Source organism: Peromyscus maniculatus, chromosome 1 (genome assembly GCF_049852395.1).
Source record: "Peromyscus maniculatus bairdii isolate BWxNUB_F1_BW_parent chromosome 1, HU_Pman_BW_mat_3.1, whole genome shotgun sequence".
In the NCBI taxonomy this organism is placed as follows: domain Eukaryota; kingdom Metazoa; phylum Chordata; class Mammalia; order Rodentia; family Cricetidae; genus Peromyscus; species Peromyscus maniculatus.
Window position 1 is genome coordinate 191,406,567 of NC_134852.1, and position 11,946 is coordinate 191,418,512.

Here is an 11,946-nt window from a genome sequence, read left to right on the forward strand (position 1 = left end):
GCATCAACACAGTGCAGGTGGCAGATGCACGAGGGTCTACAAGCTTTCTACCAAAAGAAAGCCACGGTGAAAAATGAACGAGCTAAGCCACGAGAGAGGCTAACGACAAGCTGCAGTTTGGAAAGCCCTGCAGAGATGCTGTGCTAGGGGAAAGATGAACAGTAAGGTTCTGCAAACCTTTGAGACGCTACACGTCGAGAAAGGCGAACAGTGGAGAAAGCCTAGCATGTGTGTTGCCTCAGGAAAGATGAACAGCAAGCAGAGCAGCGGTGAACAGTGAAGGCAGCAGAGACCAGGCTGCTTCCAGGACCGGAGAATGGTGTCAGTTGCCAGACAAGTAGCTGAGATGCGCTGGAAAGCAGGATGCTGTGGAGGTGAGAACTCTACTCCAGACTGAACAGCCTGCCTGAAACTCTCTGGCAACTGCTGAGACTGACGGCAGCCTGAGCTCCCAGCAGTGAGTCAGCCATGCAGCAGGACAGCATTCGGAGGATCCCGGGGACCGGTTTGTTGAGGACTTGGACTGTCAGTGGTGCAGGTAATGGGTTTTCCTCCCAAAGCCAGGGTTGCTGTGGGAAGGCCACAGTTTCAGGTCTTGGCAGCTGAAGGAGTCTTGAGCCCATGTGGCTATGAGGTGAAGCTCTCTATCCTGGTCTGGGACTGGTTACAGGAGGCTACAGACTGCAAAGACAAGAGTAGCTGAAAGTGGAGGTTTCAGAGAGACTTGCTTGAACTAAAAAGTTTGGGTTGTGTGTGGGGCGTTTACCCACCACCCCCACAGTTCCCCAGAGTTTTCTTGAGTGCAATCAGCAGGAAATATTAGATAGAAGGATTTATTGCGGAGAATATCTCGGAGATAAACAGATAGAAAATAAAGGATAGCCTCGAGAGGGCCTGGAACCTATTCCAACGGGCCTCGACTGTCTCTGGCCCAGGGTTTTTATAGAGACGCCAAGGGGTGGAGCAAAAGACCTCCTCCCCCAGCACAGCCAAGTGCAGACCATCTCAGACACCTGCACTCAGGCCTGTGGTCCTGATCATCCTCTATTCGGACCTGCTGGGTAAAGCCACGAGGAACCCAAGAATGGGCTCCCACAGTTGTGGGACTTCTCTTTGGGACTGTTTGCTTCAGTGTCATTCTGATTCTGACAGCTATACACAGACTTAAGGGCCCCTGACAAGCCAGGCCCTGTCTACGAGTGCTCAAAGGAACTTTTAGGAATGGTACCAAAACTCTTTTGAACTTAAAAAATAAAATGGACAGTAATGATTTTATTACAGTGGGACAGTTTGAATTTACTCTATCAACAGTGATGACTTACGAACTGCTTATGGAACTGTTTACGTAAAAATGGAACTATTTAAATAGAGAAGTTTGGTTTTGTATTTTTTTTAAAGAAAAGGGGGAGTGTTAATATTCCTCAGTATATTTAATTTAAAAAATATTTTCATATTACTTGAGTGAATTAATGTTTGTTTTGTATAGTTCTAAATTGTAGGTTGAGAGTAGGTTTGTAGGTTGAGAGTAGGCTTGTAGAAATTATGTTAACCTATTGATGCACCATGGTTTGGTGAAGTTAAGAAAGTATTTAAGTTTAAGATGTATATATCAGGCCAGGCGGTGGTGGCGCACGCCTTTAATCCCAGCACTCGGGAGGCAGAGCCAGGTGGATCTCTGTGAGTTCGAGGCCAGCCTGGACTACCAAGTGAGTCCCAGGAGAGGCGCAAAGCTACACAGAGAAACCCTGTCTCGAAAAACCAAAAACAAAAAAAAAAGATGTATACATCAGAAGTTTATTCTATGTTTTGTTACCAAGAAATACTAAGAGTATGCTTTAAGATGTAAGATTGAGAAAATTGTAACCATGTATAACAATATTTATATTAGAATTATGCTAACCTGTTTGTCTTTAAGTTTGATGCAGTTGCATCAAGAATTTTTTCTTTTAAAATATAAAGAAGAGGGACCTGTTGGAGCCTATTAGGTTTCCTAGTGGCTGTTCCCAGCAGAACTGCATAAGAGGTTGATTGGACCACGGGCCTGGGTACTAGGTGACTGTAACTAGCAAGGAGGAGGCCTTTTGCTCCACCCCTTGACATTGTTATAAACAGACCATTGGAATAAAGTTCTGGGCCAGTGAATAAGGATCCAGACACACCCAAGTCTATCCTGTGTTTTCTCTCCACTCTCTATTTTTAACTAACTCTTATTCTTCATTCCTCAAGAGATCCTGAGGTAAATAAGTGTGGGGGCTGGTCCGCCACAGCTCTGTAGCCCATTTTTTTAATTGGATTATTTGGTATTTTGATGTCTAGTTTCTTGAATTCTTAATATATTTTGGAGATCAGCACTCTGTCATATGTGGGGTTGGTGAAAATCTTTTCCCATTCTGTAGACTGTCATTTAGTCTTATTGACTGTGTCCTTTGCTCTACAAAAGCTTCTCAGTTTTAGGAGGTCCTATTTATTGATTGTTTCTCTCAGTGTCTGTGCTACTGGTGCTATATTTAGGAAGTGGTCTCCTGTGCCAATATGTTCAAGACTACTTCCTACTTTCTCTTCTATTAAGTTCAGTGTAACTGGATTTATGTTGAGGTCTTTGATCCATTTGTACTTGAGTTTTGTGCATGGTGACAGATATGAATCTATTTGCAATCTTCTACATGTTGACATCCAGTCATGTGACATCTAGTTATGCCAGCACCATTTGTTGAAGATGCTTTCTTTTTTCCATTCTACAGTTTTGGCTTATTTGTCAAAAATCACGTGTTCATAGGTGTATAGATTAATGTCAGTGTCTTCAATTTGATTCCATTGGTCCACATTTCAGTTTTTATGGCAGTACCAAGCTGTTTTTATTACTGTAGCTCTATAGTAGAGCTTGAGGTCAGGGATGGTGCTAGCTAACAAGGAAGACCCTAAAAGGGATGCATGGTTTGCCCTGTGAAGGAGAAATAGATGAGATCTTCATGTGAAAATGGGGGTGGGAGGGCAATGGAACGTAGGGGGTAGGGGATGAGAACATAAGGGAATGGGATATTTGAGCTGGAATAGGGACAGAGTGGGAGAGCAAGGAAAGAGATACCATGATAGAGGGAGATGGGAATAGGGAGAAACAGGATGCTAGGGATGTTCCCAGGAATCCACAAGGATGACCCCACCTTAGACTACTAGCAATAGTGGAGAGGGTGCCTGAACTGGCCTACTTCAGTAGTCAGATTGGTGAATACCCTAACTGTCATCATAGAGCCTTCATCTAGTAACTGATGGAAGCAAATGCAGAGATTCATGGCTGGGTGCCAGGCTGAGCTCTAGGGGTCCAGTTGATGAGAGAGAGGAGGGACTCTATGAGTAAGGGACATCAAGATCATGGTGGGGAAGTATGGTGGTATTTTATTTGTATTGAAATGTGATTTTCATTGTATGTTAATAAATAAAGTTGCTCGGGGGTCAGAGCTATTAGAGCCATAGCAAGAGCGTGGTGGTGGTGGTGGTGGTGCACACCTTTAATCCCAGCACTTGGTAGAAGAGCTAGGTAGATCTCTGTGTGTTCAGGGATACAGCCAGCATTGGAGACATACACCTTTAAGACCTGGAGGGTGGTATTTACAGGCAGTGATGAGGCAGTCATGTGTTTGGGTTTACAGCCAATGAGAAGGCAGAACAGAAAAACTATTTAAAGGTAGACACTCAGGAAGTAGCTCTCTTTCGGGGAAGCTAGGAGCACTGCAGGAGGTAAGATTTTAGCTCTGAGCTCTGACCTCTCGGCTTTCTCTTTTACATTGGTTCTGTGTTTCTTGTTTTAATAAGACGATTGGTTACATCTACAGGGAAATGTACAGAGATGACCAGGCCAAACTAGTGGGAACTCATGAAGTGTGGACCAATAGCTGTGGAGCCCCCATTTGACTAGACTAGGCCCTCTGTGTAGGCGAGACAGTTGTTTAGCTTGAACTGTTTAGGGAGCCCACTGACAGTGGGATCATGATCAGTCCCTGGTGCATGAGTGGGCTTTTTGAGCCCAGTGCCTATGGTGGGACACCTTGTACAGCCTTGGTGCAGGGGGAGGGGCTCGGACCTGCCTCAAACTGAATGTACCAGGTTCTGCTGACTCCCCATGGGAGGCCTTGCCTTGGAGGAGGTGGGAATGGTGGTTGGGTTGGGGGCGAAGACTGGGGAGCAGGAGCAGGGATGAAAAGGGGATCTGTGGTTGGTATATAAAATGAATATAAAATTTCTTAATTAAAAAAGAAAAGGCAGGGCTTGATGATGCATGCTTGTAATCGTAGTGCTGAGAGGAAGAGACCGGAGGGTCCCTGGGCCTTGCTGGCTAGTTAGCATAACTTACTTATAAGTTCCAAGACAGTCAGAGACCACGTTTAAAAACAAAACAAAACATGGTTGATGATACTTGATGACGTCTGAGATTGCCCTCTGGCTTCTACGTACAAATGAACACACACAAAAAACTGTGCATGAACACATACTTAGAAATTCTCAGTGTTGGTGTGGTATGTAGCTCACTTGGCAGAGTGCTGTGTGGTATGCATCAGGATCTGGGTTTGAGCTCCAGTGTTGCATAAAACTGAGGTGGTAGCACATTCCTGCAATCTCAGCTCTTAGGAGGTAGAAAGGAGATCAGAAGCTCAAGGTCATCCTTGGCTACATAGCATAATTGAGGCCAGCCTGGGCTATATGAGACTTTGTCTCAAAAAAGTTCTGAATTTTATCCTTTTGTTCCCAAACAAGAACAAAATTCCTAGAAACCTTCACCACATTCTATTTTTTTAAACTTCTAGAACATTATTTTGCACTCAGCATAGATCTGATGGCACTAAAATCATTAGCCTCATTCCATTGCTAGTCCATAGACATCTAAATCCCTTATGCATGTTGTGTTTTAGTGGTACGTTCCTTTACTTTTTCTTGAGACTTATGATATGAAAATGACATCACTTATTATGATCTTTCCTAATATCTTCCAGAGAAAGAAATTTCTTGGCACACACTTGCAAGATAACATGTATGTGTAGATGTACACATGCATATCTATTCACGGTCTCAGTTCTTATGAGAGGAGTTTCTTTGTCCAGTGGATGGTGGTTAATACAGAAACCCACAATTGGTCAAAATAATAAGTGACTCTGACACAAATGGGACATCTATATCACCTGTGACCATTCACTGGGTCACACCTTTAAAAAAAGTAACTCTTCCTCTCCCAGTAGCTATCAGTTGCCAATAGCTCCTTGGCTAGTGGTGAGACTTGAGCACCACCTCCCCACTTCATACTGGGAATTTGTCTGGCTTGAGATTGCACAGGTCTTATGCATGCTGCCACAACTGCTATAAGTTAATATGTGCAGCTGCCCTGCTGTGTCTGAAAAACACTGTTGTCCTGTCATTATTCACAGCCTTTGGCTCTTACAATCTTACCACAATCATCCCTGAATCTTGGGAGGAGGTGGGTGTGGCACAAATGTCCAATTTGGTCTTTGTGTTAATTACCTTCTAACAAAAAAAGAAGCTTCTTTGATGAGGGTTGACAGATGCACTAACTTACAGATATAAAGATAAATCTTCAGGAGTCAGTTTAAGAGGGCTGAAATCAATAAAATAGAAATAGAGAGCAATACAAAATATCAATGAAACAAAGAGTTTGTTCTTTGACAAGATCAGTAAGCTAGAGAAGCCTTTATCCAAACTAACTAAAAGGCAGAGAGAGAGAGAATATTCAAATTAACAAAATCAGAAACGAAAAGGAAGACATATCAACAGACACTGAGGAAATCCAGAGAATCATTAGGTCTACTTCAAAAAACCTGTACTCCACAAAATTGAAAAAAATCTAAAAGAAATGGATAATTCTCTTGATATACACCACTTACCAAAGTTAAATCAAGATCAGATAAAACAACTGAAATAGATCTATAAACCCTAAGCAAATAGAAGCAGTCATTAAAAGTCTCCCAACCAAAAAAAAGCCCAGGGCCAGATGAGTTCAGTGCAGAATTCTATCAGACTTTCAAAGAAAGGGTACTACCAATACTCAAAATATTGCACCAAATATGAACATTGCCAAATTCATTTCATGAGGCTACAGTTACCCTGATACCCAAACCACATGAAGACTCAACAAAGAATGTCAATTGCAGATCAGTTTCACTCATGAACATTGATACAAAAATACTCAATAAAGTACTCACAAACCAAATCCAAGAACACATTAAAAAGATCATTCACCATGATCAAATAGGCTTCATCTCAGAGATACAGGAATGGTTCAACATATGAAAAACTGTCAATGTAACCCACCACATAAACAAACTGAAAGAAAAAAAACCACATGATCATCTCATTAGATGCTGAAAAAGCCTTTGACAAAATCCAACACCTCTTCATGATAAAAGTCTTGGAGAGATCAGGGAAACAGGGAACATATCTAAACATAATAAAGGCAATATACAGCAAGCCAACAACTAACATCAAATTAAATGGAGAGAAATTTAAAGCAATTCCACTAAAATCAGAGACAAGACAAGGCTGTCCATTCTTTCCATACCTCTTCAATATAGTACTTGAAGTTTAACTAGAGCAATAAGACAATTAAAGGAGCTCAAGGAGATACAAATTGGAAAGAAAAAAGTCAAAGTATCACTATTTGCAGATGATATGATAAGAGAACCCAAAAATTCTACCAGGGAACTCCTACAGCTGATAAACACCTTCATTGAAGTAGCTGGTGTGGTGATATTATGTTCCCCACAATTTTGTGCACCCTAATAAACTTATCTGGGATCAGAGAACCGAACAGCCACTAGTTATAGAGCCCAGAAAATGGTGGCACACATGCCTTTAATCTTATCACCAAGCAATTGAAAGACCTGTATTGCAAGAACTTCAAGCCTTTGAAAAAAGAAATTGAAAAAGATATCAGAAGATGCAGAGATCTCCCATGCTCATGGATCAGTAGGATTAACATAGTAAAAGTGGTCATCTTACCAAAAACAATCTATAGTTTCAGCACAATTCCCATCAAAATTGCACCAAATATGCAACTGATAGAAACAGATGCAAAGACCTACATGCAAACATTAGGCAGATCTTAGGGGAACACAATTCTTGACAGAACTTGAAAGAACAATGGTCAACTTCATATGGAAATACAAAACAACAACAACAACAACAACAACAAAACCAAAACCCAAACCAAAAACAAAAACTCAGGATAGCTAAAACAATCCTGTACAATAAAAGAACTTCTGGAGGTATCACTAACCCTGATTTCAAGTTGTATTACAAAGCTGTAGTAATAGAAACCACATGGTATTGGCATAAAAATAGACAGGTTGATCAATAGAACCAAATGAAAGATCCAGTTTTAAATCTACTTACCTATGGACACCCAATTTTTGATAAAGAAGCCAGAAATATACAAAAAAAAGAAAAGAAAACATCTTCACCAAATGGTGATGGTCTAACTAGATGTCAGCATGTAGAAGAATATAGATCCATATTTATCACTCTGCACAAAATTCAAGACCAAAGTGAGTCAATATAAAACCAGATACACTGAAACTGATAGAAGAGGAAGTGGGGAATTGCCTTTAACACATTGGCATAAGAGACAACTTCATGAATAGAACTCTAATCATACAGGCACTAAGATTAATAATTAATAAATGGGACCTTATGAAACTGAAACCTTCTGTAAGGCAAAGGATACTGTCAATGGGACAAAATGGCAGCCTACAGAATGGGAAAAGAAGTTCACTAACCCTACGTCTGACAGAGGGCTGATTTCCAAAATATGTAGAGAACTCAAGAAACAAGACATAAAAAGACCAAATAATCCAATTAAAAAATGTGGTACAGATCTAAACAGAGAATTCTCAACAAAGAAATCTCAAGTGGCTGAGAAACAACTAAAGAATTTTCAACATTTTTAGCCACCAGGGAAATGCAAATCAAAATGACTCCGAGATTCCATCTTACACCTGTCAGAATGGTTAAGATCGATAACACAACTAACAGCTCATGGTGACAAGGATGTGGAACAAGGGGAACCCTCCTCCATTGCTGGTGGGAATGCAAACTTATACAGCCACTCTGGAAATCAATATGGTGGTTTCTCAGAAAATTGGGAATTGATCTACCTCAAGACCCAGCTATATGACTCCTGGACATATACCCAAAGGATGCTCTATGATACCACAAGGACACTTGCTCAACTATGTTCATAGCAGCTTTATTCATAATAGCCAGAAACTGGAAACAACCTAGATGTCCCTTCACCGAAGAATGGATAAAGAAAATGTATACATTTGCACAATAGAGTATTACTTATCTATTGAAAACAATGACATCATGAAATTTACCAGCAAATGGATGGAACTAGAAAAGATTATCCTGGGTAAGGTAATCCAGACCCAGAAAGAGAAATATGTACTCACTTATAGGTGGATATTAGGTGTAACATAAAGGATAATCTTGCTATAATCCACAGACCCAAGGAAGCTAAGTAATAAGGAAGGCTCAGTGGAGGACACATGAATCTCATGTAAAAGGGAAATAGAACAGACATCACAGATGGATGGGGGTAAGGATCTGGATGAGGGTGTGGGCATGGGTACAGGAGGGATCAGTTCAGGGAAGGATGGAGAGAGAGAGAGTACTGGAAAAGACAACTGGAATCAGGGGCATTTCTGGGATGAGCTAGAAACCTAGAGCAATGAAAACTCCCAGGACTCTATAAGGATGACCCTAGCTAAGACTTCTAGCAATAGGAGATACAGAGCATGAACTGGCCATCTCCTGTAACCAGACAAGACTTCCAGTGGAGGGATCGGGACCACAACCCAGCCACAAAACCTCAGACCTACAATCTGTCTTGCCTACAAAGAATGCTGGGACAAAGGTGGCGAATAAATTATGGGAGTGGCCAACCAAAGACTGGTCCAGCTTGAGACACATATCATGAGAGGGAGCCCACCCCTGACACTTCATGGAGAGGCAAGACCCAGACAGAGGTTTGACAGCCTAGAGATCTAGGATAGAACCAAGCATGACTGGAAAAAAAGTTAATGAAATGATTCCTAATGATATTCTGCTATACTCATAGATCATTGCCTAACTCAATTGTTGCAAAGACCTACATGTAAACATTAGGCAGATCTTAGGGGAATCCTGTGTAAGAGAGGGGAGGAAGGATTATGGGAGCCAGAGAGGCCAAGGACACCATGGGAAAACACACAGAGTCAACTGATTTGGGCTTAATGGGGCTCATGGAGACTGAACCAACAATCAGAGAATTTTCCCTAGAGACCTAGGTCCTCTGCAAATGTGTTGCAGTTGTGTGGCTTGGTCTTCTTGTGGGACTCCTGGCAGAGGGAGTGGGGGCTATCTCTGATTCTGTTGCTTGCTCTCAGGACCCTTTCCTCCTGCTGGGCTGCCTTGTCCAGCCTTAATAGGAGAGGAGGTGTCTAGTCTTGCTGCAGTTTGATATCCCATGGCTGGCTGATATGCATGGGAGGCCTGCAGTTTTCTGAAGGGAAGGGAGAGGGAGTGGATGGGAGTGAAGGGTGGGAGCTTGAGGGGAGAGACTAGGAGGAGAGGGAAGAGGGAGAGGAAACTGTAATCAGGTTGAGAAAAAATATTGATTGATTAATTACTAAAAAAATAATATAAAAAGGAGTCAGTTTAATTTTGTATCTATTTATTATGATAATAGTAGTGGGTTCTCCCCTGTATCTATGTTCTGTCTAGCTACAGGGTCTTGTCCAGATAATAGTACCAAATACAAGGTTTCAGGTTGTGGATCTGAGCAGAAAGTGGTTATTCTCATGATATTTGTGCCCCTATATATCCACTGGATATATCTTGCCAGAATGATTATCATTGTATCTTTCAGGGGTCCCAGCTGGGTAAGACTGATGATTCCTTTTCTCCTTTAGAAGTGTACATAGCACCTTCCAGCACCTTGGAAGTCATTATTTCTTACGAAATAGGTCTAAATTGCTTGTCATCTAGAAAAACAAAGAACTCATTTTGTGACCTTTCTACCAGCAACACTTAAAATCAATTTGAAACATCAAATAAGCTCAAATCAAAGGGCATTTTATAAACTTTGGGAATATTCTGTTAGTGAGTATCAAAGTCATAGAAGTTAGGGAAGGACTGATTTAACTCATGTGGTATGATAACCTTTGTAACATGATGATGGATTCTGAACTGAGTTTTCAGTGGAATGTGATAAATATCTTTGGGACTTACTGGTAGAACACCAATAAGAAGGAAGAATTACCAATATTATTTCCTATCCAAGATGATTTGACTAATATTGCTTAGGAAAATCACCTTGGTTCTAGGAAATATGCAGGACAGTATCACAGATCTTTAGAAATAATTTGGTAATTTACTTTCCAAGGTTCTGAATGTCACAATTGTCTTTATAAACTAAGCATATATTAATATGCTTATGATTGTTAAAAATGAAGCTTATATTTATATACAAAATAGTCTTTCATAAGAAGAGTTGATATTGGCAAAGGACATTTGAAAATGAATGAAAACTTCATTGAAGGGCTGGAGAGATGGCTCAGATGTTAAGAGCACTAGCTGCTCTCCCAGAGGATCTGGATTCAATTCCCAACACACGCGGCAGCTCACAACTGTCTGTAGCTCGAGTTCCAGGGTTTCTGACAACCTCACATGGATATATATGCAAGCAAAGCACAAATGCACATAAAATAAAAATAAACAAATCACCAAAAAACTAAAAACTTCAGTGAAATATAATTTGTTAGAATAGTTAAATTAAAAGATTATACTACATATGTCAATAAATTATAACAACTGGTATTCATAGTATAGTTGTAAATTAAGACAAACATTTGAATCATTCTTTGGAAAAATTTACCTAGAGTGAGTGCATACATACTTAACAATTCTACTAATAGGTGCATGCTAAACACAAATGCTATTCATTTTAATACCCCCAAAGGTATTATATATATATATATATATATATATATATAAAAATTCAAAAAAGCTTTATACTATAAATGAGTGTCAGTAATAATATCACAGAAAAATTGTGAGTTAGTTATAAAGTGAATTAATATTATCTTTTCATTACTATAAGGAACTACCTGATATAGGCTACTGTGGTGGTTAGCTTTGTTAACTTGCTATAACTTAGAATCATCTTGGAAGAGAGTCTCAGTGAGGGATTGTGTCTGTGGGGTTGACCTGTGGACATTTTTGTGGGGGACTGTTTTAAATTGAGCTAATTGATATGGGAAGACTCAGTCCACTGTGGGTGGGACCATCCTAAGGCAGGGGTTTCTTAACCATGTAAGAGTGGAGAAATAGAGCTGAGTGCACACAAGCAAGTGAGTGTGTGCATCGTCTCTCTCTGCTCTTGACTGTGAACGTAATATGACTAGCTGAGGACACACAAGCAGGTGAGTGCGTGTGCATTCTTCTCTCTCTGCTCTTGACTGTGAACATGATATGACTGCCTTGACTTACCCACTAGGGTGGACTGTGAACTGGAACTGTGTGCTGAAATAAATCCCTTCTCTCCTAAGATGCTTTTGTCAGGGTATATTACCACAACAGCAGAGAAACAGCACAGAAAACAGAGCAGCTACATATGAAGGAAAGAGAATTTCTTTTAGCTCACAGTTAAAGAGGTTCAATGTCCAAACTACATAGTACAGACTTGTGGTAAGGACTGCTGTAAGGAAAACATGATTGTTCTAAAGAGAACTGACTGTGGTCCGCAGCCATTAGATTTTAGGGTGATGTGAGTCAGGCAGCATATGGCTGCTTCTCTTTGCCTTGGATCAAGAATTCACCAATCCCTGAATTCACTCAAGCAATAAGTGTTATATACTAGTTTTAAAAAACTCATTTTAACACACAGGAGCTGTAATTATTAAC